The sequence below is a fragment of the Microtus ochrogaster genome, unplaced genomic scaffold (genome assembly GCF_000317375.1).
Source record: "Microtus ochrogaster isolate Prairie Vole_2 unplaced genomic scaffold, MicOch1.0 UNK4, whole genome shotgun sequence".
Lineage (NCBI taxonomy): Eukaryota > Metazoa > Chordata > Mammalia > Rodentia > Cricetidae > Microtus > Microtus ochrogaster.
Window position 1 is genome coordinate 9237914 of NW_004949102.1, and position 23857 is coordinate 9261770.

General features: G+C 47.7%; 1 protein-coding gene across 1 annotated transcript in view; it reads right to left on the minus strand.

The window, feature by feature from the left end:
* The window catches only part of Plxna4 (plexin A4), a 460336-nt gene extending 445686 nt beyond the window's left edge, over positions 1 to 14650 (minus strand). Inside the window, exon 1 of the mRNA XM_013353255.2 lies at positions 13944 to 14650. The gene's annotated coding sequence lies outside the window, so the exon portion shown is untranslated. The remainder of the gene's footprint in view (positions 1 to 13943) is intronic.
* Positions 14651 to 23857: the final 9207 nt, after the last annotated feature.

Sequence of the window (23857 nt, forward strand, 5' to 3'; positions counted from 1 at the left end):
CCTCAAGACCTAGCAATACTACTTTTGGGTATATATCCAAAGGATGCTCAATCATGCCACAAGGAGATGTGCTCAACTATGTTCATAGCAGCTTTGTTTGTCATAGCCAGAACCTGGAAATAACCTAAATGCCCATCTAATGAAGAATGGATAAGGAAAATATGGTACATTTACACAATGGAGTACTACACAGCAGAAAAAAATAAAGACATCTTGAAATTTGCAGATAAATGAATGGAACTAGAAAACATCATTTTGAGTGAAGTAACCCAGATCCAAAAAGAAAATCATATGTACTCACTCATAAGTAGTTTTTAAACATAAAGCAAAGAAAACCAGTTTACAATCACAATCCCAGAGAAACTAGACAACAATGAGGACTCTAAGAGAGACTTACATAAATCTAATCTACATGGGAAGTAGAAAAAGACAAGATCTCCTGAGTAAATTGGGAGCATGGGGATCTTGGGAGAGGTTGAAGGATAAGGGAGAGGCAAGGAGAGGAGCAGAGAAAAATGTAGAGCTCAATACACACACACACACACACACACACACACACACACACATAAATGCAAAACTCCACATGTGGGTCTTCCTTGTTTACCAAACTGCTGCTAGATCCCAAAGTGAGCTTGTAAAGCCCATGGTCACAGAGGTAAAACAGCATGGGCAAGAAGAGGAAGGCCAAGTCACTGGTCTCTGATCCCCTCCACCCCGACTCCCTACATCCTTCAGTTCACTATATCCAGACAGGAAAGCACCACTGCTATCCTGATCTGTACTCCAGCCCCATCTCCATCCAGAAACTTCCGCTTTATCAAGGATCTCACTTGCCACCAGCTGCCCAAGTTAGACACCTATAAGGGACCCCCAGGTCCCCTTCCCTTATTTTGTTGCTAACACCTTTACCACCATAGCTACCACCATTAACTTTAAGTCCTACATACCTCCTTTCCCACTTTTCCCACTGACTTTTTTCAGCCCCTGCTCAGGAATCCCTAGGTTGTCAGAGTTACCTTACTTTCAACTGGTCTCTACATGCTCCCCATTGAGGCCTTTCTACAAGAGAATCTGATCAGACTGACTCTCTTCTTTGGAATACCCCAAAGCTCGACCTACAGGGCAAATCCCTCCCTGGGACACTTCTGCTGTTCTTGGCCTGGCTTCTACACACCCCTTCCCAGTTGGCCTTGAACAATTTCATATGACCCCATGGATGCACTCATGTCCTCCTCCATGCCTACCTATGCTCTCTCCTCTACTCCAAGCCTCTCTTCGTAGGCTCACTGCTCAACTGACCCTTCAAACTCAGTTCACTTCTCCTCCTGCCAAGGGTCATCTCTATGTCCTTCTTCTCATATTTGGACACATGCCCACTTATGATCTCATCATGCCTCCACCCTTACCATGTTTCATTTAGATTCCGTTCACACCATGCTATATTCATAATCCACTGTTCTCTACAGACAGTAAAGAGGCCCTTCCCTCTGCAAGTCAATCCTTCCATGGTTTCTGGCAACGTCGTAGGTACTCAACAGACGCTGGCTGAATGGATGACTGATAGAAGAGTTGGTAGAATCTCCTATAACATCACAGCAAACTTCTCTAGCTAAAATAAGTATGTTTGGATGGAGTACAGTGAAATCTGGGAATGTAGGGAAATCTTGCCCCCTTCCTTCTCCAAAGTCCCCAGCTCAACCTACAATAACCAACTCTCCCACTCACCCTGCAGAGGCCCCCTCTTTTCTGGTGTTAAGCATCCCAGTGCACTTTCTCCTGCTGTTCCAATTGCATTGTTCTTTCTGGCCTTGGACAAATAGCTTTAATCCTTTATAGCTCTTTACCAGAGCAGCAAACATGGGGAGATGCTAAAGGACTCATGGAGAGAAGCCTAGCTCCGTCACTCTCTTTCTTGATTTTCTTTGACCTTGTGTGTAAACAGACCCTGGTTTCTGAAGCCAGGCCTTTAATATGTTTGACCATATTCATCCTCCTGGGCTGCAGGTGGGGGACAGAAGGGCTTATCCCTGGCTTCAGAGAGAGAAATAGAGGCATTGCCCAGACAGAAGTGACTGGAGAATACTCCGCAGACTTGGGATTAGAAGCTAGGCCTCTCTATTCCCTGACCAGTACATTCAGTTGCTCTGAAAATGAAAACCACAGGATTATTTTTTCAGGAGAGGGAAAAAATCAGCCTGGAGAGTCTGTAGTCACATTTCCGACAAGCTCCAGTTGGGGGACCCTGTAACTTACATAAATGACTTCTTATTAGACCACAATTGACAACTACAACATGACAGTCTGTGCCACATCCTCAGTGTTCTCTTTGTCGATTGTCTGTGCTCATCTCCCAGAAGGAAGACTCCAATATGGCTCAAGCAGGGAAACAAGCCACAGAACACCACCTGCAGCAGCCCCGAGTCCCCTTCCTTGGGACTTGGTAGGGCCAAAGAGAAACTGATGTATAGTCCCCCTGCCCCGTGGGCCTAAGCCCCTCTCCCATCTGCCCTCCGCAAATAGGATTCCTACTTTAAGGGTAGAGAGAGACAGAGAGAGAGAGAGACAGAGAGAGAGAGAGAGAGAGAGAGAGAGAGAGAGAGAGAGAGAGAGAGAGAGAGAGCCAAGAGTTTATAAGGAAGAAATGAAGTGATACTTTCCCAACACGGCTAGGAATCAATACAAGCTGCTGTCAGGCTTTCCCATCAAAGGATGGCTGCCACACTTACTTCTCCAAAGTCAAGAGCAACAGAGCTCCAGTGCTTGACTCACAGCTGCTTCATCTGAGTGAGATTGCTTAAATTTAAAACTCACTGCAGTTGGGTTTGAACTCAGCTGGGACTTGATTTACGGCTAATTCATTTCCCCGATTCCTATAATTCTAAACTCAGTCACCATACAGTTTAATGCTGATAGAATCACCAGTGCAGTTGTTTATGAATGGGTCTCAGGGGAGTTTTGTTAGTAAGTGTGTGTTAGCAACCGTTATTCACTCTGGAAGGGAACCAGGTGCTCAGGCAGAGGGGACTGGAGGCCCAACAGTTGGGCAAACAAGCTATCAGTTGCTGTCCCTAGGTAATCCAAAGCCAAATACCACTTGGAATGGTACCCTTGTCCATGCAAAACACAACTCTCCTTCCAAAGAATGTAAGAGATAGTTTATACATTGAGCCAAATATGAGTGGTTGTCGTCAAGAAACACAGACTTGTGTTGCCTCAGTTAACATGACCCACCATGGAAAATGGTTTCATGAACTACTATGAACACAGATCAAAAAGCAGATATAAATTAACACATTTACCAAACACTGAGACCATGGGCAGGTGGATACAGCAAGTGGGGAAACTCTGCTATAGATTTCAGATGCTATCTGATGACATCCTTAGCTTTGGGGCTGATGGAAGCTAATGGCTTCTCAAGAATATGCTCTGAATGTTTTATCTGGTAGTCAAAAGAATGTTAAGTCAGATCCAGGGGAGAGCAATAAATATCTACTAGAAAGACTAAAGATAACCCAATGTGATTTTGGTTCTCCATCTGCAATGTTCTGACTCTCTGAAATCATGAAGTTCTAACCAACCAAACTACAAAATCTCCAGGACCTTCTGTTCAATCCACCCCTCCTCACATACATGCGCACACTATTTACCTATCTAAAATGAATAACCAGTGGTTAAAATGATTCCTATAGGAAATACAATCTCTGGGGCACTATTTTTATGATCAAGGCCATGAATTCATAGTCAAATCACAAACCTTCATTCCCCTTTGGGGTGACAAAGGCTCCCCAACATATCTCAGGAGGAAATTGGTTTCAACTATTCAAAATTTAGGGAGATGTGTCTTAATAATGCAAGTCTCATTTGTCAATTTGATAAGGAACGTTTCCCTTGGTCAGTTCTTCTGAGGTCTGTTCTTCCATGAGAGTTGCTGAGGAAAAGGTGAATGTCATTACTTACATGTTCTGCAAACATTCACCTTGGTCAATGATGTGCTCTGTGATCTACCAGAGCTGCATTCACACTTCTAAAAGCAAACCCTGAACCCTGCACCTGCCTGCAGACTGTGTGGCCGTGCTCAGAGAAGTGCGGTAAGAATTTAGTCACTTCAGGGCCCTTCAAAAGCATTTGACAGGGACAAGAGATGGGCAGAATCTCTGAAAGATGGACCCCACATGTCTTCACTTAGCTAGAACAGTGAATTCCTCTTCCTAGTATGCTCTCCTCCAAGTTGACCTTGAACTTAAAAACATCCCATGGAAGGACACTATCTACTAAAATGTTGCTGCTGCCACTGTCCCCCTCCTCCTCCTCCTTCTCCTTCTCCCTCCCATTCTCCTCCTCTTTCTCCTCCACTCCTCTAGCTATGGAACAAAGCCAGGACCTTGCACATGCTAAGCAAATACTCTAACACTGAACTATATCCCCATCCCAAAAATGTTTTCTACCAAACAGAACTTTTATTCCAGGGGATGTCAGCAGGTTTATATACATCAACACAAAGCAACCCACTGCCAGATAAACTGTAAAACATGGTTAATAATATACAGGCTTCTCTTTAATACATTTGCTAGAATTTTGAGACGGAGGGGACACAGGAGAAGGTATCTGCAGAACTTTCTTGGTCATGTAATTTTTTTTTAAGTGGGACATGAGGAGGGGACGTTCAGTGGACTCAGCTCTGGATAAATTAGCTTGGCCCATCCCTCTCCGTCCATCAGCATCTAACCTACAGTAAGTTTCACCCAGAGAGTGACACTTTGATTCTATGCTCATCAACATGAAAAGCCCACCACACCCTATCCACCCCCATCCTGCGCATTCAGCAAGCATTTACCAATCACCTCAAAAAGATACCCTCTGGATTTGGCTGAGTATAAAAGAAGTATTATATAGTTCCTCTCAATCTAGGACATCAGGAAATATAGTCATCCCTTGGCATCTGCAAACAATTTGTTCCAGGACAGTTCCACACTCCATGGATGGAAAAAAAAAAAAAACCTCCGCAGATACTCAAGACTGTTATATATAATGATAAAATACTTGCCTGCATGCAGCATAGGCCTATCCTCCTGTATACTTTAAATCATCTGCCGATTACTTATAACACTAATACAATGGAAATGCTATGTAAATGGCCATTAGGCTGCATTGTGCAGGGAAGTAAGAACAAGGAGAAGAGTCTCTTCACATGCGGCAGCAATATGATTGCTTTTAATATTTTCAATGCACAGTTAGTTGAATCCACAGATGTGGAGCCCGTGGATACAGAGAGCAGGTTGTACATGATTTCAATTGTCATCCCTGCCCCTGCCGGGCAACAGCCCCTTTGTCATCGTGGAAAAGAACGAAAGGAGTTCCTGATTGCACAAGATGCGCTTTCTAGCACGGGTGGGGCGCAGAACGCTCAGGAAGACTAGGCTGCAAACCCGGGCCTCTCTGCCAGTGAGCTGCTCACATGCATCAGTAGTTAAAAGCAAGTGCATCTAAGGAAGGAAGACGGGTCAGCCTCTAATAGGGAAGTGAGCTGAGAGAGAGAGGTCACAAACACAGTGTGATCATTGAGCCTTTGCCCAGATTGACCTGAGAAGGCCTTCAAAGTGCAAGCATTACCAAAAACAAATAAATAAATAATAAAATTTAGAGGGAACAGGGCTGGTTAAAAGCAACAACCTAAAGAAAACTTTATGCAGAACTATCCTCTCTTGCACCACCCTTCAGTGCTTACAACAGGACTCAGAAGTAGCCAGGGGACAGATCACTGGCTTCTGCCCCTGCTTTCCCAGCAGCTGTGGTATCCATTCATGAGCCTGGGATGCCCCCATAACATGCTGGAAGGCGCTTCAGGGGCTAACCCAGCTCAACGTCGGGGAAATGTCTTGATACCTGTCCAGTAACTCTTCTTTTTGATAATATGACCAACTCAACAATTTTATCAGTATTTGCTCATTATAAACTATACAATAATTTCACTGTCAAGAGCAAAAACAACGTAGTAATAGCCCTAGGAATGCCAGCACTCATTCTTAATGTGGTTTCAGTGGGGGCTGTGGGTTGGGTGACCTGCAGTGTAGTTGGCTAAGGCTGCCACAACTCTATGAATCTAGGGAGTTCTTTACTAGAGAATTCCTTCCCGTCTCTCTGTCTAGACCCTGAAGCCACACAGTCCTTACATGTGGCTCAATTGATGCATTTGCCCCCATCTGTCCTATCCCACCCTGTTGTAGAGTATTTGTAACTGTGTGAAGATATATTGCTGTGATTGGTTTAACAAAGGGTTGAATAGCCAATAGCTAAGGAGGAGGTATAAATGGGACTTTCAGGCAGAGAGAGAGAGCAAGGAGATGAATCAAGGCACACAAGAGATGCCATGGAGGCAAAGATGTAGTTAGACGCACAGAATGGGACAGAGGCAAGAGTCACATGGTAGTTGTAGATTAATAAAAAGAATGGATTGGTTTACGTTCTAAGAGCTGGTGGGACAAGTCGAAACTAAGGCCAAGCTTTCATAATTAACAATAAGTCTCCATGTCTTTATTTGGGAGCTGGCTGGCAGGACAAAGAAAGACTCACTACATATGGTGCCCAATATGAGGTGCCAGACATTATGGCTTCTTTTAATGTTTTATTATTCAATAAAGCTTGGGAGTCAAATCCTAGAGGATAAACCTGACTGCTCCACAGAGTGAAGGAGAAAAGATCACTTCACCTCTTTCCCTCCAGCTTCCCCCTCAAAGTGACCCAGTGTTATCCTAAAGCTCTTACTGCCTTTCCTCCTTCAGAGCCAAGGCCAGGCTCCTGTAAAGGCTCCATTATCAGACACAGTAGGAAGAACCACAAAGGTCCAGCCCCTGAGCCTCACCATCTCTCCATCAAGTGATGTCCCACCAGCATCTAAGGAAGCTAGGCTGAGATAGGGGCACGGGGCAGACAGGCTAGGGGGCAAATCCAGGTATCCTCATCTTTGGCCAGAATAATACTGTTTACACTTACAGTCACTAGAATTTCATATAATATTTCAGTTGAACAAGGAATTCCTCCACTTTGTATTAAATATTTTTAAGCTACCCACTCTAGAACAACCTCTTCATTTTGTAACAGAGTATTGAGACATAAAGTGAGCTCTCCAAAACCCACTTTTCTGGTAATGACCAAGCTGAGATTTACATTTTGCTATATCCAATGCCTACTTTTCCTAAAACACCGGTGGTTATCAAGCAAAAAGAACGTGTAGGAATCATGTATGAATCTAAGTATATGTCCACATGCCTGAAAAGCTCTATGACCTTGGAAGGACAACGGGAAAGGTAGAGCATAGAGATGGTTCAGCAGACACTGAGGCTAGAGACAGAATTCTGAGGACTGGGGAACCTCATAGTCACCAGAACCCAAGACTTGGTTATAAAAGTTGAGCTGAAATCATGCAGTCAATAATAAGGTCACAAGAAAACATGAGCTACAGAATTACTCAGTGAATCAAGCGTTCAGGATGCAAGCACTTAAGGACCTGGGTTCAATCCCCAGCACTCACATAGAGAAGCCAGACACAACAATAGGCACTGGGATCCCAGCATTGGGGCTGTAAACAGGAAGGGCGTATGACTCGCTGGCCAGCCAGTCCAGCCAAAGTGGCAAGCTCAAGGTTCAGTGAGAGACCCTGCCTCAAAAACTGTAAGGTGGTGATCAACTGGAAAAGCTCTCAGCATTGACCTCTGGCTTCCACATCTACACACACTGGCACATACATATGAACATGAAAACACACACAGAGAGAGAGAGACCATGTAGGCATTCACATGTACACGCACAACAGTGTTTATTTCTTGATAGATTCCAGGGCTACACCACCATGGAGCATGCTGGTGTGTTACAGCCTGTGAGAAAATCCACGGCAAGAAGCTCATTTAGCTTAACTCAATTAACTTACCTAGTGTCTCAAACCTTACTTGACTTGATAAATTTGGTGTGTATGATATCTATTTACACAACCACAGAACGGACTTTGGGATTTTCTGCTCTCTTGTTGGTATTACCTTCAAGAAGCAAAACTGAGTCAAAGGGTGAGAAAATGTACCTCCTACCCTCTGCAATGCTGCCACACCACATAGACTGGCTCGATTGAAAACCCAATGTCAATTGCCAGCACGAGGCTCTACACCCAGTGTAAACAGAAACAGCCCATCACTTCTGCTCCGCTTACTTTCCTGCCTTTTGACCTCTGGGATAAATCCCAGGTCTGATTTGCTTCACCCTCTGGTTCCCGGCTCTTCACTGGCCCAGGAGAAGTGAGCTGCGCTCTCCCAAGAAGAGTTTCATGGGCTGCGTCAAATGGGAAGCGCTGGCCTGCAGCGAAAGACTTGTAGTAGCTGCAGTTTCAGTGGCCTCATCTCCAAGTGTTCCTCTCCTCCCATTTCATAATGAAAGCCTTTTCCTTATAAGAGCTGGGGAATTGATTGCGTTAGGCTGGGTTCAGTACATTGACTGTGAAGACAAGATCCTCTTAGCTAGTGATGTGTTTTGTGTTGGGGTGACAAAAACATCCTAAAATCCAATTTGCTGTTGCGAATCCTGGTTCATGGGAAAGGCACCGTGGAGGGGAGTGGATATTCCAGCTGACAGCCCCAGGCTCCTAGGATGCTTCAGAACTCACAGGCACCTGTTGGTTTAAATATGAGTCCTTTCCGCCTCCCCAACTCTTGCCCTCCCCGCACCCGGAGTGGGGGAAGTGATAAAATTCTAAGCAAGGCACTTCTAACCTCCCAGAAGTTTAACAGAACTTTCCATCACTGCACAGTGTAGAAAAGCAAATTACATTGTGCATGGGATGAACGTCTCTTGTTTGAAAGTTATAGGGAAATGCTAACCACTAGACCCTCTCTTATTCTGTGCCGGAGAGGATGAAGACCCGAGGGACGGAGTCTGGGGAGCCCTGGCCTTGGGTGGGACAACACCCAGCATAATGCCTAGCTTCTTGGGACCCTACTTGTGTATCTTTTCATGCCACAATGTGATTCCTAGCCTGTGCCCACTCCACCTTCTTTTCCTCTTCTATTCAGAATTCCAAATTCCATTACAGCTGCAGGATTACCCTCCCTGGGCAAGGCTATGGGCAGAAACTTTCACAGAGTATGACATGACCTTGTCCCTGCCTCTGGATCCTAAAATTTAAACCCCAAGAGCTAGTGAATGAATGAAAGAACAGCTACAGAGCACCACCTGTGAGTGGTGCCATAGCACGAATTTTTGCCCGACAGTGAACTGGCCATCTGTTGCTTAGCAACCTGGGTCTGGGGCATCTTTAACTGTCATCTCAGCCTAAGTTCTCATGCCATCAAAATGGTAAGCCTCAATACCCCACCTTCCAGGCTTCTCTGAGCATTCCATGGGAGAGTATGCTTTGCACAAGACCAACAATTTGAAATACTCACTACAAAGAACCAGACCCCCTAGAGCTTCCCGGAATCCAGAGCAAAGATGGAGACTCCATTCAGTCCAGGCCATGTCTTTTGTGTTTTTCCCAGAGAAAAACAGAGATTTCCAAATCAAGTAACCGTCAACCTCAGAGCTGATCGGTCTACTAGGAAAATCCGTGCAACTTTGCAATCCACCTTCAGCCAAGGAAAATCCCCTTAATTAACAGGGAAATTTGAGGCTCAACAAATAGAACATTTTGCTTGGGGTCGGAGATAATCCAAAGGAGCCATCAGGACCCCCATCACACTCTCCCACTCACTTGGCAAGCAGTAAGAAGCCAGGTCAGACTGCTCAGCACCGAGACTTGGTTCCACCACTTGGTGGCTATGTGACTTTGGACAAAGTCCTCAACCTCCCTCATCTCAGTCCCTTTGGGAGGGTATAGGGACAGCGGTAGGCATTGCCTCTGGATGCTAACAGACACGAAAGGGAGCAACTCCATCTAGAGTATTCAGATGAAGGCAGATCAAAAGGAAGTGCTTCATAAGCACCGGCCACTACGTTCATCATTAATTAGTACTTATTTTCCATCCCAGCGTTTTCATAAGGGCCAACACTAATGTCCTCACAGCTGCTTCCCTGGGGAGGCTGATCCCACGAGATCATAGGACAGGGTTCCTCACTCAGGACTTCTAGAAGCTATTCTGCTTCTCAGCAAGTGGAGAAGCAGCCTCCTTCTTCTGGAACAAGGCCTCCAGCCGGGAATCGGGACCCCTGCCTGCCTTCCCTTTTAAGATCCGCCTCCTTCCACTTAGAGGCAGAGCCTGCTCCTGTCTCCTTGCTGGCTCCACCTTCCTGTCATAACTAGAATATCTGCCTGCCGCCTGGGAAGCAAGGACAGGAGGGGGACCCAGAGTAAGGCAGGACAGCGAGAGGGGATCAGGTGGGTGTTAGGGGAGGGAACAGTAAGGACTAGCTTTTAAAGAGACAGCGTCTGCAGGGCTCTGTGTGGACCAAGCCTTACTCAATGGAGCCTCCAGGGCAATTACCCTAATCATGTGCATCTCCCAAACAGCCCTTTGATTTATTAGCAAGATGTCTTTTTTAAATGCCGCTTTTAAATATAAATAACACTTAATCATCCAGCTGTCGTTAAATTCATGTTATATTGATTTCGTGGAGTGCAGCAAATTTGAGAGTGAATGGGCTGGTGGATACAAGCACAAAGCTGGGAGGCGTCAGTCGCAAGCGCAGGGGAGGGAGGGACAGGACTTTGAAGGAGGAGGAAAGGGGGTGTCGCATGAAAGAAATGAACCCTGCACAACTGCCGAGGGCCTGAGCCAGGTTCCCATCAGGGAGCACGGTACACAAATAAGAGGCGAGGTGAGAGCGACGCATCCTTTGCAGAGTAATCAAAGTCAAAATCACATCATGGTAGGCTCCCAGTATCGCCGCCGCCCCATCACAGCCGGTCGGAGAGCCACTCCAACAGGTCTCCAGTGTGCATTGTCTGTGCAGTACCATCTCTGGTGAGACTGGCCTGGAGCCGCTGAGAAATGCCCCCTAGCTGGCTGCGAGGAGAGACGCTTGCTATAATTTCTTCCCATCAAAGCCTGGCAATACCTAGGAGCTCGCAACAGTTACTCACCCATCCCCCTGAGCTCTCTGTCCTAAGTAGGAATGTTGCCACCCTAGAAAGCCCCCATTTAATTCCCAGCAGCCCTCCTCATGATTAAAAGGATCTGTAGGCCAAGTGGAGGCAGATTTTGCCATGTGGATTTCCCTGTCTGCAGGCAGGAGAAGAGAGACAGGGAAGGCGACCAGAGCAAATTGGCTGCCTAGGAGAAAAATTCCTCCCTGAAACATTTTCAGGGTGGTGTGTGTGTGTGTGTGTGTGTGTGTGTGTGTGTGTGTGTGTGTGTAAGCAGGATTTAGTGAGCGCAGAGGAGATCATAGGTGAACCATGCCGCTGTTCACAGGATGCTTCCAGAACAACTTCCAGCCTCAATAAGGATGACCAAAGAGAGTCATTTGTATCCGGGCCTCTCCTGGTGCATGCAACTGAGTGTCTTCCAGTGTGGACCAGAGAACTTAAAGCCCGCAGAAGAATAGTGGAGCAAGGATATTGTGGTATACTCCAGGGCTGGGCAAAAGAGCCAGGAAATGAAACATGCACACACACACACACACACACACACACACACACAGTGTTAATTACTGTCTATCTTTTCCTAGAAACCAATGGTAAGTGCAGAAAGTGTGGGGGTTCTTTTGAGCTCCAGTACTTAGCTTATAGCCAGCATAATGATAGTTGCCTTGGCTTTAAAATAACAGATCCTGAGGCTGCAAATATTTGAGAAAGGGAAGAGGGGAACAGAGACGTCTGTAGGGGCAGGAGAGATCTGCACCCCAGCTTCCTGCCCTCACAGGTCCCACGAAGGAATGCCTCTCTGGGACATACTCATTGTCACTGTAGTTTGCTGCTTGTTCCAAACCATGTGCCACAGCCATGCGCATGCATAGACGGGCCCTCCCCATCCACGCTCTCCAAGTGTGTGCACGCTATAACGTACCAATGTTTTTCCACAACCCAGAAGTCAGAAGTGGATGCCCCTGGCACCCGTGCTTGGACAAGACTGCATTTGGCAAGGCGCATGTGTGCAGCTGGATGTGTGCAGCTGGATGTGTACACACCCACCATTCTTAAAAAGAATGTTTCTCACTGATCCGGGTTCTCATTGTGAGACGCTTTCCTTTATCCCTGCTACCTTTTTCAATCAATCAAAGGGCAGCTCACACAACACATAGCAGGCATAAGGCTTCCCTCCTAGGGCATCTGCTCCCCACCCCCTCCCCAAGCCTAGCCAGAGATCTTGGTGGGGTCAGAAAAAAAAGTTTGAAAAATAGGAGAGCTGGGGGTACAAAGAAAGCCTTCTGTGGCTGTATCCCATCATCAGGGTTTCTAAGACAGTGGAAACCCTGCACCTGCACTTAAGTCCCCCTTGTTCAAGAGTCCTTGTCCCTCACCTTCTGGAAGATTCCTAACATATTTCTCCCTTTGGTAGGTTTATGAGACACTCTGAACACATGATCTTATGAAGAAGAAAGAGGTATATCCCATTTTTATCAGGATGCTCCAAAAACACCATAAAGGGACACCTATAGAAGGATAGAAACTTTCTTATGTGTATTCGAGCCTGAAATAATGATGTATTTGAGCCTTCTATTCTTCTCCAGGCTATAACTGAGGCCCCAAAGAAGTCTCTCTTAGACTTTAATAGGGAGCCATGAAAAAGCCCTTTGGAACCCCAACCCTCTCCCCATCCATTCTAGGAAAAGTTTCAGAATGAGCAGGCTCTGAAACTAGGGTGGGGGGTGGAGCTCTGGGGATGTACAACTTGAACCATTGACTTCTGGAAAACAGTTCTGCACGCAGAGGATCTGGACTCTGGGAGACACAGTAGACCCAATACCTTAAAGGGCGGGTATGCCAATGTGTTGACGGTCCTTTCTGCCTGGATGTAGAGTCTACATCCATCTCTACTCTCCTCCTAGTTTGCGTTCTCAGGCACATACCCCAAAGACATGTGACAGGTGTTAGCTAAAGACACCAGGGGAAACTGCCTCACTTGCACAGAGAAGGATAAGGAAGTGAGAGGTTGGCCACAAAGCTGTGTCCCCAAGCCCTGTCTGCTTGCTGTCTACCAGCAACTGGCAACGTGAATAAGGGTTGATCCTCCTTAAAGGACCGCAGCACCCTCCCTAGACGAGGATCCCTCCTCTAGCTTTGATGTTAAAGCCCCTCCCCGCCTGAAATCCCAGCACATTCTGGGGAAGCAGTGCCACGCTTCGGAAAGGCGTGTGTGCTGCCTTTACTAGCGAAACGCAGAGTCTGTTCCATATGCGCCGCCCTACAGAACTGCAGCCCCGGTGGCTTATGTGGCCTCCTCCCAGGAGCCCGATCACCACAATCTCCTAATCTCTGTCCTTTATATATCTATCTGTATATATCTCTCTGTCTTTATCCTATTTAATAAAAGGAAAGAAAAAATAGAGTGTCCAAAAGCCAAGGGCGCAATTGCACTGGGCGGGTCTCCTAAGACCTCCCATGACTTCTCCTGTTTTGTAAAAACCAGTTAGGAAATGAAAGGAGCTAGAAACAGGAAAATCGCTCCCTCATCCTACCAGGCTAGATAGGAAAGTCAGTCATTTATCGAATCCCACCCTGAAAGTCCTGGGCAAGAGAAGTCTAGGTCCGGTGAAGAGAAGAACACGGGAAATCCCTGCTCCGGGCTGCGCTGCACCTACGCGGGTGTCCAGGTGGGACGTGGGCAGGTGCGTGAGCTCAGTGTATGCATGTGTGCGCGCGCGTGTGATTGTGTGTGTGTGTGTGTGTGTGTGTGTGTGTGTGTGTGTGTGTGTGTGTGTGTGTGTGTGAGGCTGTCTCGGAGCAGGCGAGGACTCTGGGACCGGACCCGGCACCTCCGCCCGCTTTGCCCCGCTGGCCCTGAGCCCGGCCGGTGGCTCCTTACCTGGAAGAGCGGCGTTTCCCTCCTTCAGCCCCAGCGCCGCATTGACACTGCAGATGGTGCCTGTACCGCTGCCTCTCGCCCTCCTCTGAACGTGTGCGTGTGCGCGCGTGTGGCTGCCTCCTTCAGCCCCAGCCCCGAACGCAAATACTCCACCGAGGCACGGGGAAGCCACGAGCAGCAGAGGAAAACGGAGGGGGCCAAATCAGAGCTTGCCGGGCTTGACAGCTCCTCTTGCAACGTCCAAGGTGGGCGTAATGTCCAACAAAAAGGTCAGAAAATGTGGATCGATTCCAAGCACCCCTTTCCTCCACCCAACCCCGGAGCCCAAGCAGCGACAGTGCTCTCAGGGGCTGCGGCGGCGACGCGGGGCTGCCCCCCTTCGTCCCCACCCCCGCGGGCTGAATGTCCTTGATGCCAAGCGGGCACGGCGGCGTCACTCCGCGCCGCCCATGCTAGCCGGGTCGGGCCGCTGCCCTGGCGCGGCGGTGAGTGCGTTGGGGACCCGCTGGGGAGCGCTCTCTGAGCCTCTGCGCGCCACCCTAGGTAGTGGCGGCCACCCCCTAGCAGTCCAGGGCTGGCTGCGCCGCTGTTACCCCCACCCCTGCCCGGGGACTAGCCGGGCAATGCCCAGGGGCCGGGGTTGGGGGCCGCGGGAGCCGCCGGCTGCTCCCCGGGGAGGCGCGGAGCTGCGGTGATAGCAGCGGCAGCGGCGGCTGGCGCTGCGGCGGCCAAGAGTGCGGCCGTGGTCCAAGCCGAGCCTCCCGGGCGCGCCCCCGGCCCCCCGGGCGGACTGCTCGCAAAGTTTGCAGGGGGCAGGGAGCGGGGCCGCCGCTGGCTCGGCCGCCGCCGGAGCTCCCGGGCTGCCTGCTGCCGCCGCGGCTCGCTGCTGCTGTGCATTGAAGCCCGGCCAAGCGCTGCAAAAACTCCAGCTGCCTGGCGCTCTCTGGGTCCTCCTCTCCTCCCTCCCGCCCTCCCTGCTTCCCTTCCTCCCTCCCTCTCCTCGCCTCCTCCCCCTCCCCGCCGCCCGTGGCCCGCCGCCGCCGCCGCCGCTCCCTCTCTGGCTCGCTCTCTGGCTCGGAGCTCGCGGCTGACATCTAGACCGAGGTAGAACGGCCGGCAGAGGGGGCAGGGGGCGCTTTCCTGCACGTTGACGCCGCAGGCTCGCCCGCTCTCCCCAGAGTGGACTTTGCAGACACCCCCTGGGTCTTTCGAGCCACCCTGATGGTGGCGACATAGGGCAGAGTGGCGCATATATGGTGACACCAAGTACGCTTGGATTGAGGCACCCTCCCGCTCAGGCATGTGGGTTCAGGCTGTCAGAGGTACTTTCGGGTATTCCTAACAGACACCTGCCAAAACATACACCCATCCCTAAACGATAATTCCGGTCCAGCCCCCCCCCCCCCCCCCCCCGCAACCAAGGTAACCCTACAGACCACCAGAGAATGCCCAAGCCCAAGTCTTCTAGTCCTAAAAAAGAAATGAAGCTCCAAAGCTTCCTGGGGAACCTGATATGTCCAGAGGCTGACCTTGCTTCTCTGTTTCTGAAGCCCTAGGTCCTGGACCATAGCCCAAACATATATCAGACAATGCTAACATCAGAGTAGTTTTGGATGCCAGAAGAAAGAAACCCCAAGGTTGCTTAAGTTGAGACAGCATCTGGGAGACAAGAACTAGGTGAGGAAAGGAAGCAGATAGCACTATCTAGAATATCTCTGCATAGACCACTCCCCACCAAGATGCCCAACCAAAAAAAAAACCAAACAAACCAGAATGCCGACCTGTGTGTCTGCCCAACTCTGTAAGCCTACTTCTACCTTAGTTCCGGGAAAATGGCATTGGCAGCCATGTCCATTGAGAGTAGCTAGTGATGAGAGAAGTGTCAAGCCACCCATAGTCTCAAGACTATGGTTTGGGACTCCCAACCCACTTGCCCATGCCATTTCTTCATCTTAGCTTCCCGCCACCCCAGCAACTCCCAGCAAATATCTGTCCCTCTCATCCAAACCTCTCAGAAGCCACTTATTAGGAGATGACTGACAGCAGTGTGAATGCCTCCACCTTCCTATAGGGGTTATATTTTCACAGAAATCAAAGTTATAACCTGGGTGGACTTAGAGATGAGCTGTGAGCTGACACGTTATACAAGGCCTGGGGGCAGGCAACATATGTGGGTAGGCCTGGGCTTCCCCACACAGGACCTGGTTGAAATTGCTCTCCCCAGAAGGAGACAATGAATTAAATGTGTGCAGGAGAGAGACAGACATTGTTGCAGTTAAAGGGTGTTCCAGGAGACAGCATGGAGCCCGGTTAGGCTCTGGTTGTCCGCTGAGCATGGCAAGGCCCAGAAAACAGCAAGGGTTATCTTATTAGCTCCCCTTAATGCATTGATCTGGCTCCTCTCTTCTCAGAAACTCTGGATCCCCGACTCGAGATAAAGCACACAATATCAAGTTAGTTTCCGAAGCCCAGAGAAACACATAACAATAATTCCGTGTTGCTGCTGTTGCTTTGACATCCTTCCAGAACCGAGCAAGCCCCGGGGCCAAATGTCTGTCTAACACGAGACGGCAGAGACACCTGGCATGCAAAATCAGAGGAAGTTGTCCCCGAGGGTCTGCGTAAGGCTTGTCTCACCTGGACCCAAACCTCTAAAATTGGCACATGACACCACCCCAACTGGCTCACCCTAGAAGTGGCAGCTTAGGAAGTCCTACAGAAAACCTTTCCAGGCTACTTAAATAATATGCTTCATTAAAGGTATACACAAGATCTTTTCAAACACAACTGTCACTCAGCTACAGGGGACTTCTGTAAAAACGATGAAGGGAGAGGAAGTGAGGAGTAACCCCCTTCTCAGTCAATCATCAATCATCCCAGTAAGTGTTTTTAATACTGCCTGGTTGTCTTTTCTGTTCCTTGTAGTGTGTGTGTGTGTGTGTGTGTGTGTGTGTGTGTGTGTGCAAATTCCAGTCCCAATGTCCTGATGGATGGACAGGAAGTCAAAGATTTTTTTTTTCCAGAGGCAGCAAACAAAGTGTGTTTATTATCCTTTATCTCCTGCCTGGTGTGGGGTGTCATTTATTTTCATTCAGAGGAATGAATACCGCGTGGTGCCTGAAGAGTAATGACGGAGCTCAGCGACAGGGAAAGAGCGTGCAGAAAGCTGGAGCCACAAAGGGCAGGTGCAGCCCCTTCCAGCCCTCCCGTTCTTAATGGGACCTTCCTGCACACTGCCTTTTGCTCCCACTGAATACCACAGGAGGAAGGCAGGCTTCATACCATTGTAAGGAACGGCAGAAAGGGTCAAAATAGGCACAGCAAGAGACCTGCGGGCCTATTGAATGTCCCCTCAAGTCCAGAGTGGGGTGGGGGTTGAGAAGGCAGACTGACCTGCTCCTTGACTCTGGTACTCACCGTCACTATCATTTTGCACAGGTCATGCGTCCTCAGTGGCGCTCCCTCCCTCCCAGGCCACATTTTTGCGTTCTGGTTGCAGTGGCACTCAAACGAAATACAACCCCTGTGAGCGTGATTTGGAATTCTAACGCAATGCACGTGGAAGGAGCATGTCCTCCCTGTCCTAGGAAAGTATTCTTTTCTCCGGTGGTACAATGCAGGGGGCAGGCGCTTTGCTGTCCTGACTCTTCTCCATGAATCAACAGACGGGCAAAGCCAGCATGGTGCAATGGTCCACGTCATGGCCCTGCACTCGCGACAAGCCCTCTAGCTCTTCTGCTAGCTCTGTCTAGCTCTGCCACCCCCACCAGCTGATGAGGGGTGAAGACAGACATACTCTGCGTAGTCTAGCCGGTCCCTGCTTTCGATGGGTCTGTGACTCGCTCACTGCATCCCTGGCCTGGTGGCAGAGCTGGGTAGGTCAGCGCCTGGCCCCATGGCCACAAGAGGGAGGAGTTAAATGGCGTATTGCTTCATAGAGTCCTATTTTTCTAAAGAAGCTATTTTTCTGAGATTTTGATGGCTCATCTCTCGTGGCTGAACAAAAGGGCCAGGTTTAAGAGGAGAGAGTAGACTCCTAAATTCCTCTCAATTATGACCATTTTATTAGTTTAGAAACAGAGACAAAGCCAGGTTTGTTTATTAAACAATTTCCCAGAGTCTGGTGGTGCTACAGAGACATCTTTCTCCCAAGAGCTGTCCCATAGCTGGGTCCTGCTCTATGCTCAGGATAAAAACCTCTGGCCAAAGGCTGCTTGAAAACCTACATTGTGGCGCCACCTGCAGGAGAGCATAATTATCGACTTCATCCCAAATCGTAGACAAGAATGGGAAATCCTAGCCTGCCCAAACCGACGGGGCAGCGTTGTAGACAGAAAGCAGGTGGCCCTGCCACCATCAGGGCGTGTCACAAGATGTTCCCCATACACTCCAGCAGCCTTTGATGTGCGTGTTCCTTGGCAACTGCTCTTTCAAAGATCTACAGCAGCTTTACAGCTTCTCAATCCATTCAAACTTATTTTTCCTCATGTCACTAAGGGGCTAAGTAAGCCTAGAACACATGGGTCTATCTTCTAGATGCTGAGCCATAGGACAGAGAAATGGTTTCCTTTGGGGAGGGTGGGGATGGTGCATCCCTGTCACCCTAGTTGTGATAGTCTTAGGATCCAAAGGGTTGGTTCCCTTTTCACTGTCCCATGGAAATAAATGACAATGCAGACGTTAGCATCGTGCCTCACTCCCCTCTCCCCACTAAGGCTTTGTCCGCCCACCACTGTCAGCTTCCTCTGGGACTCCTCCATAAGGTAAGAGACCCCGCCCCCTGACCTGTGGCGACTGTACTGTGGAGCTGATGGTGTTATTTTCCAAAGGTCTCTGTTACATGCACTGTCCATCAGTCACTTGGTAGGAAAACATCTTGGTGTTATCAGCCATGCCTCTGCCTGTCTCTATTGTTGCTAACAGCCAGTGTTGCGGCTTTGCTATGGATTGTTGGACTGCACATGGAGGGTACAAAGACAGAGAAGATGCCCCTCATCAGAACCTACATGTGCACGGACACTGGGGATCTTGGTTGTCTGGTCCTAGAAGCAGCTCTTATGTGCCTCAACCACTCCTTCCTAGCCTTCTTCATCTACTCTGTAGAATTCTTTCTCTCTCAACCAACTGGCGAACTATCTCTTTAATAATGAAGATGAAAAGTTAGAAGATGCGGTGGCGTGGAAAGAGATGGGAGAAGGATGAGAATGTCCCTAAGTCTATTGGTCAGAAACAGCAGGGTCCCAGATCTGGCAAGCTTCCAGTCTTTCTTCAAAAAGAAAGTATAAACACTTGATTGCAGCTTCGGCATCTTCCAGAGAGGTTCAGGGCTCTCCAGGGCAGGGATGCAGGGATCGGATGGTGTTTCACGGGAGCAAGTTGGAAGTGACTTGTCGTGCAGTAATACATGCCCGATACAGTGAGGTAAGGGAGAACAGATCATTTGCTGGGCCTCTTAACCTTTCACTCTCATTATCTGAGCCCACTTGGCTTTAGGATAAGGAAGAAGGGAGGGGCATGTTTCACACACGATATCCTGATACAGGGCAAGACTGAACTCCTATACACACCCAGCCGGGACCTCCCTGTGGGGATCTGGGGTCAAGCTTCTCAACACATCTCACTGTGTTAAATGAAAACGACAAAAGCAGACCAAGGGTCTGGGAAGCAAAACACAGGGAACGTTCAAGTCCAGCATTCACTTGAAGTGGGCTGTCATCAGTTCCAGACTGTCAGCAATCAGAGACGTCCAGGAGTGATGCAGAAGGCCTGCTAGGTCCTATTCATTTTAATGAGCTGTCTGGCTCCAGCCCCTGACCGAGAGCCTTCTGAAAACCAGCTTGAGTAGGACCCCAGTGTGAGACCTTGTGTCTGCAGAACACTACTCCCCTTGGGGCCTCTCTCCTAAAGCTTTGCCTGTAGATGATCTTGATCCTCATCACACCACAAGGGAAAAGGGTAGACAATGGCCCGTACTTATGGATAGAAGGCACAATAAAGACCAGGGAATGCCAGACTAGTAGTTTGATTTTCCTTCCCACATTTTCCCCCAAGAATGTCTTTATACCTTCTCTACTCCATCCTGGGAAGTTTGTGGAGATCTCAGGAAGATGCCAGGGTCATCAGTAGGGCCAAGGCCTGCACAAGGGCCAGAGAAGAGCTACACATGGTGGCACACATCCACAGGTTCAGCACTTAGGAGGTTGAGGCAGGAGAGTGCTGACTTCAAGGTCATTCTGGGTAACATAGCCAGTTGTACATGAGCTGGGACTAAACAGCAAGACCCTTCCTCGGCCCCTCACTCCCAACACACACCAAAAACCAAAGGTTTGGGAGAGAGGGAAAAAAGGGCGGAAAAGAAGCAGAGAGAGAGAGAGAGAGAGAGAGAGAGAATGGGGAATAACAACTGTCTGTCTCAGAGAGGATTCTCCTTCAAGTCTCAACCCAGAGTAACTCTTTCCCCTTTACTGTCTCCCTCCATTCTTTGCCCCTGTTCTCCTGAGGTCCATTTTCTTTTCTTGCTTTTGGAGGAGTTCCTCCTAAGGCTCCTCTGCTGACAGATTTGCAAAGGGCATACATTCCTTGGAATTCAGAGTGGCAGATGTCCAAGGCACAGTGGTGTGTGGAACATATAAGGACAGGGGAAAGCAATTATGCCCATCTTTCTCCATCTCTGCACCCAGCGAGGCCATGCTGGCAGCTGGAAATCAGACACTGTGGAAATATTTATACCATGACTATTGCATACATCACAAATGGGGACTGTTTTAGCAAACATCAGCTGGCATAGCATTAAAGAGGACCAACGACAGGCTTCGATACAGAGGTTTGGTCCAGATTAGCCTACCCTGCTAGGCATTCAGGTGCCTGGTAACAGATTCCATCTGTGCTAGTTCACCTTCTGTTGCTATACTATAATAGCCACGGTTAAGTAACTTTATAAAGAAAAGAGGTCTATTAAGGCTCTTAGTTCTGTAGGTTCGAGAGCACGGTGCCAGCACTAGCTCAGTTCTGGAGAGGATCCCACAGTGAATACCATCACAAGTATCAGAGCACAAAAAAGAGAGAGAAGTCACATCACCGGTGGAAAGTCAAAGAGACGGGGGAAGAGCCACATTTATTCCCTTTTAACAACACTCTTGCGGGAACTAATTCGGGTGTCCCAGGAGAACTGCAATGCTTCCTCTAGCCAAAGGCTCCAGTGCCCTGAAGACTTCCCACAAGGCTCTACTTCTTGTCAGTCTGCCCCAACAATACGTGCCCACTGGTGATCAAACCTCTAAACCTGTTCAAATGGGATCCAGTCATAATATAATTGGAGGTGTCAACAGCACCAACCCAACTCAGCATCGTGGTAGCTACAGTGAGTGTTCTATTCTTCCCAAACATCACTTTTAAAGAAAACATTAACATATACTCTTTTCATTTGCTGCTTTTCCAAGCCTAGTGTTTAAAGGAATGCATTCTTGCTCTATCAAGTTACTGTGATTTATTTTTCTCCAATCAACAAACCAAGGCAAAGAATATATTGACATTATCTGTCTTAGGTTACACAGGAAGCTCAATGTGTAAATCTGTTAATGGATGCTGTATTGGTTCCTTTTCTATTGCTGTGAGAAAACACCATAACCAAGTCTATTTATAGAAGCAAGGGTTTATTTGGACTTATGGTTCCAGAGGGATAAGAGTCTATCACCATTGTGTTGTGGAAGCCAAGCATCAGGCAGGCATAAAGCAGTCATCTGAGCACTCCCATCTTAAACCACAGGCAGGAAACAGAGAGAAAACTTTGAATGGCTTGTAGTCTTGAAACCTTAAAGCCTACCCCCAGTGGGCATACTTCTTTCAGGAAGGCCACATCTCCTAAACATACCCAAAACAGCGCCACCAACTGGCTGCCAAGTACTCAAACATCTGAGCCTATGGGGGACATTCTCATTCAAAGTACCACAGGCACCTCTCATTTATTCCCCCACTCAGACTTATGATTAATACCCAAGGTTCGGCATCAATTCTGTTTTCTTTTCCTGTGAATACTACTATTACAATTATGGTATACCATGAAACAGAATACTGTGCAGATATTTAATGAGATGAAGTTAATATATATGTTTCTGTTCTGTAGAAAACCAATGGCTTGGTAAATGTATTTGCATATTTTCAAGTATACAGGAAGTGTGTTCCTATCTCTATAGATCTGCATATACATAAAGTACTCTGAAATAATGCAACGAAAAGTTCAACAGGAAATAGAGAGACGGGAATGCATACTTCATTGCTTTATTACATATTTTATTAATATCCTTTGTTCTTTATGGCATTTTACCATGTGCAAAAAAAAACTTCATTCTCAATTTTTTTAAGCAGCTTATTTAAAAGTGAACAAAACAAATGCTGCTGCTAAAAACATCTTCATCGCACTATCAGCCCTCTGTACTCTCACTTCCGAGCCCAGCCAACCACTCCTCCATCCCATCTGCATCGTGCTCAGGGCTGCCTTTGTTCTACCTCCCTACTTTCTGCTCCAAGCTGCTCCTCTATTGGAGATCACTCAGCAGGTTGTCTGCCTGAGCAAAGAAGTCCTCATGTTGTCACCTAACAACCAGGCTGCAGTCAACTTGACCTGAGGATTTCTTCTTGATGCTAGATGGATCAGGGGGAATTGCATAAATACATCAGAATGGCATTTTCCCACACCAGAACAAGTCACCTGAGGGTGAGAGAAAGGAAATATTCTTTTGTAGCAGGGTTGGGAACTTGAAGAAAGTAACACCCAGACATGATATGGATATAAAATATGAAAAAGGAAAACAAAAATTAGTTACTAATGTAAGAAAGCATTGTTTCAAATGGTAGAATAGAAGGAAAGCCAAAGACAGTTAAATATTACTCTATTACTACAAAAGGGAAAACAATGTAAATTCTGTAAAGTCCATGAACATACACACAGTCCAGCAATGGACCAATTCCTTAGTCAGAGGGTGTTAACTTGGTGGTTCAAGGCAAGACTTGGTTCATCACTAGGAATAAGCCTGGGATTGCTGTCTTCATCAGTTGGCGACTGTAATAAAAAAGCATATACTAGGTGGCTTTAAAAAAAAAAAACAGATGTTTATTTCCTAATATTCTGAGCCTGGAAGTCTAAGATGAGTACCAGCATTGGGTGGATTCTTGGTGAGGACAGTACTTCTGACCATGACCTCCCATGGCTTTTCTTTGGTTCATGGAGAGAGGAGAAAAGAGAAAGATGAGAAAGAGAATGATCTTAAGTATCTCCTCATTTTTCATAAGGACATCAACCCCACCATAAGTGGATTCTTTACCCCACAAGACCATATTCCAAACCCTATCACCTGCAAAGACTTCATCTCCAAGTACCATCAGTGTTTGGGGCTTCAGGAGCATCACAAACAATTATTCCAAAGCAGTCACAAAAATGAACTCTGTTCATTAGTCTCATGTCATGACTCAGTAAGCCTGTCACGCTTGAAGATAAAGAAAACATAGGAGGGTTGGAAAGATTGTTCAGTGTTTAACACTGGCTGTTCTTTCAGAGGACCCAGATTTGATTCTCAGAAGCCACATGGTGGCTAATTCCATCATAACTGCAGTCACAGGAGATCTGACACCCTCTCTAAGCACAGACCTCAGGCACATGTGTGGTACACAGACGTGCAAGCAAAACACCCACGCGCATGAAGTGAGAAAAATTAAAAGTTTAAACATGAAGTTGGGGCAGTGGTATCTGAGAGGAGGGTAGTGGGAAAGAATACATTGTGTGAAATCCTCCTAAAACAAATTTTAAAAAACCACACACAACATTTTTAAAAAGAAAATATGAAAGAGGATATCTGAATTGTATCAGGTATCTGATGAATAAAAGTTTGGAAGAAGATGGGTTGTGTGGACTAAGAGAT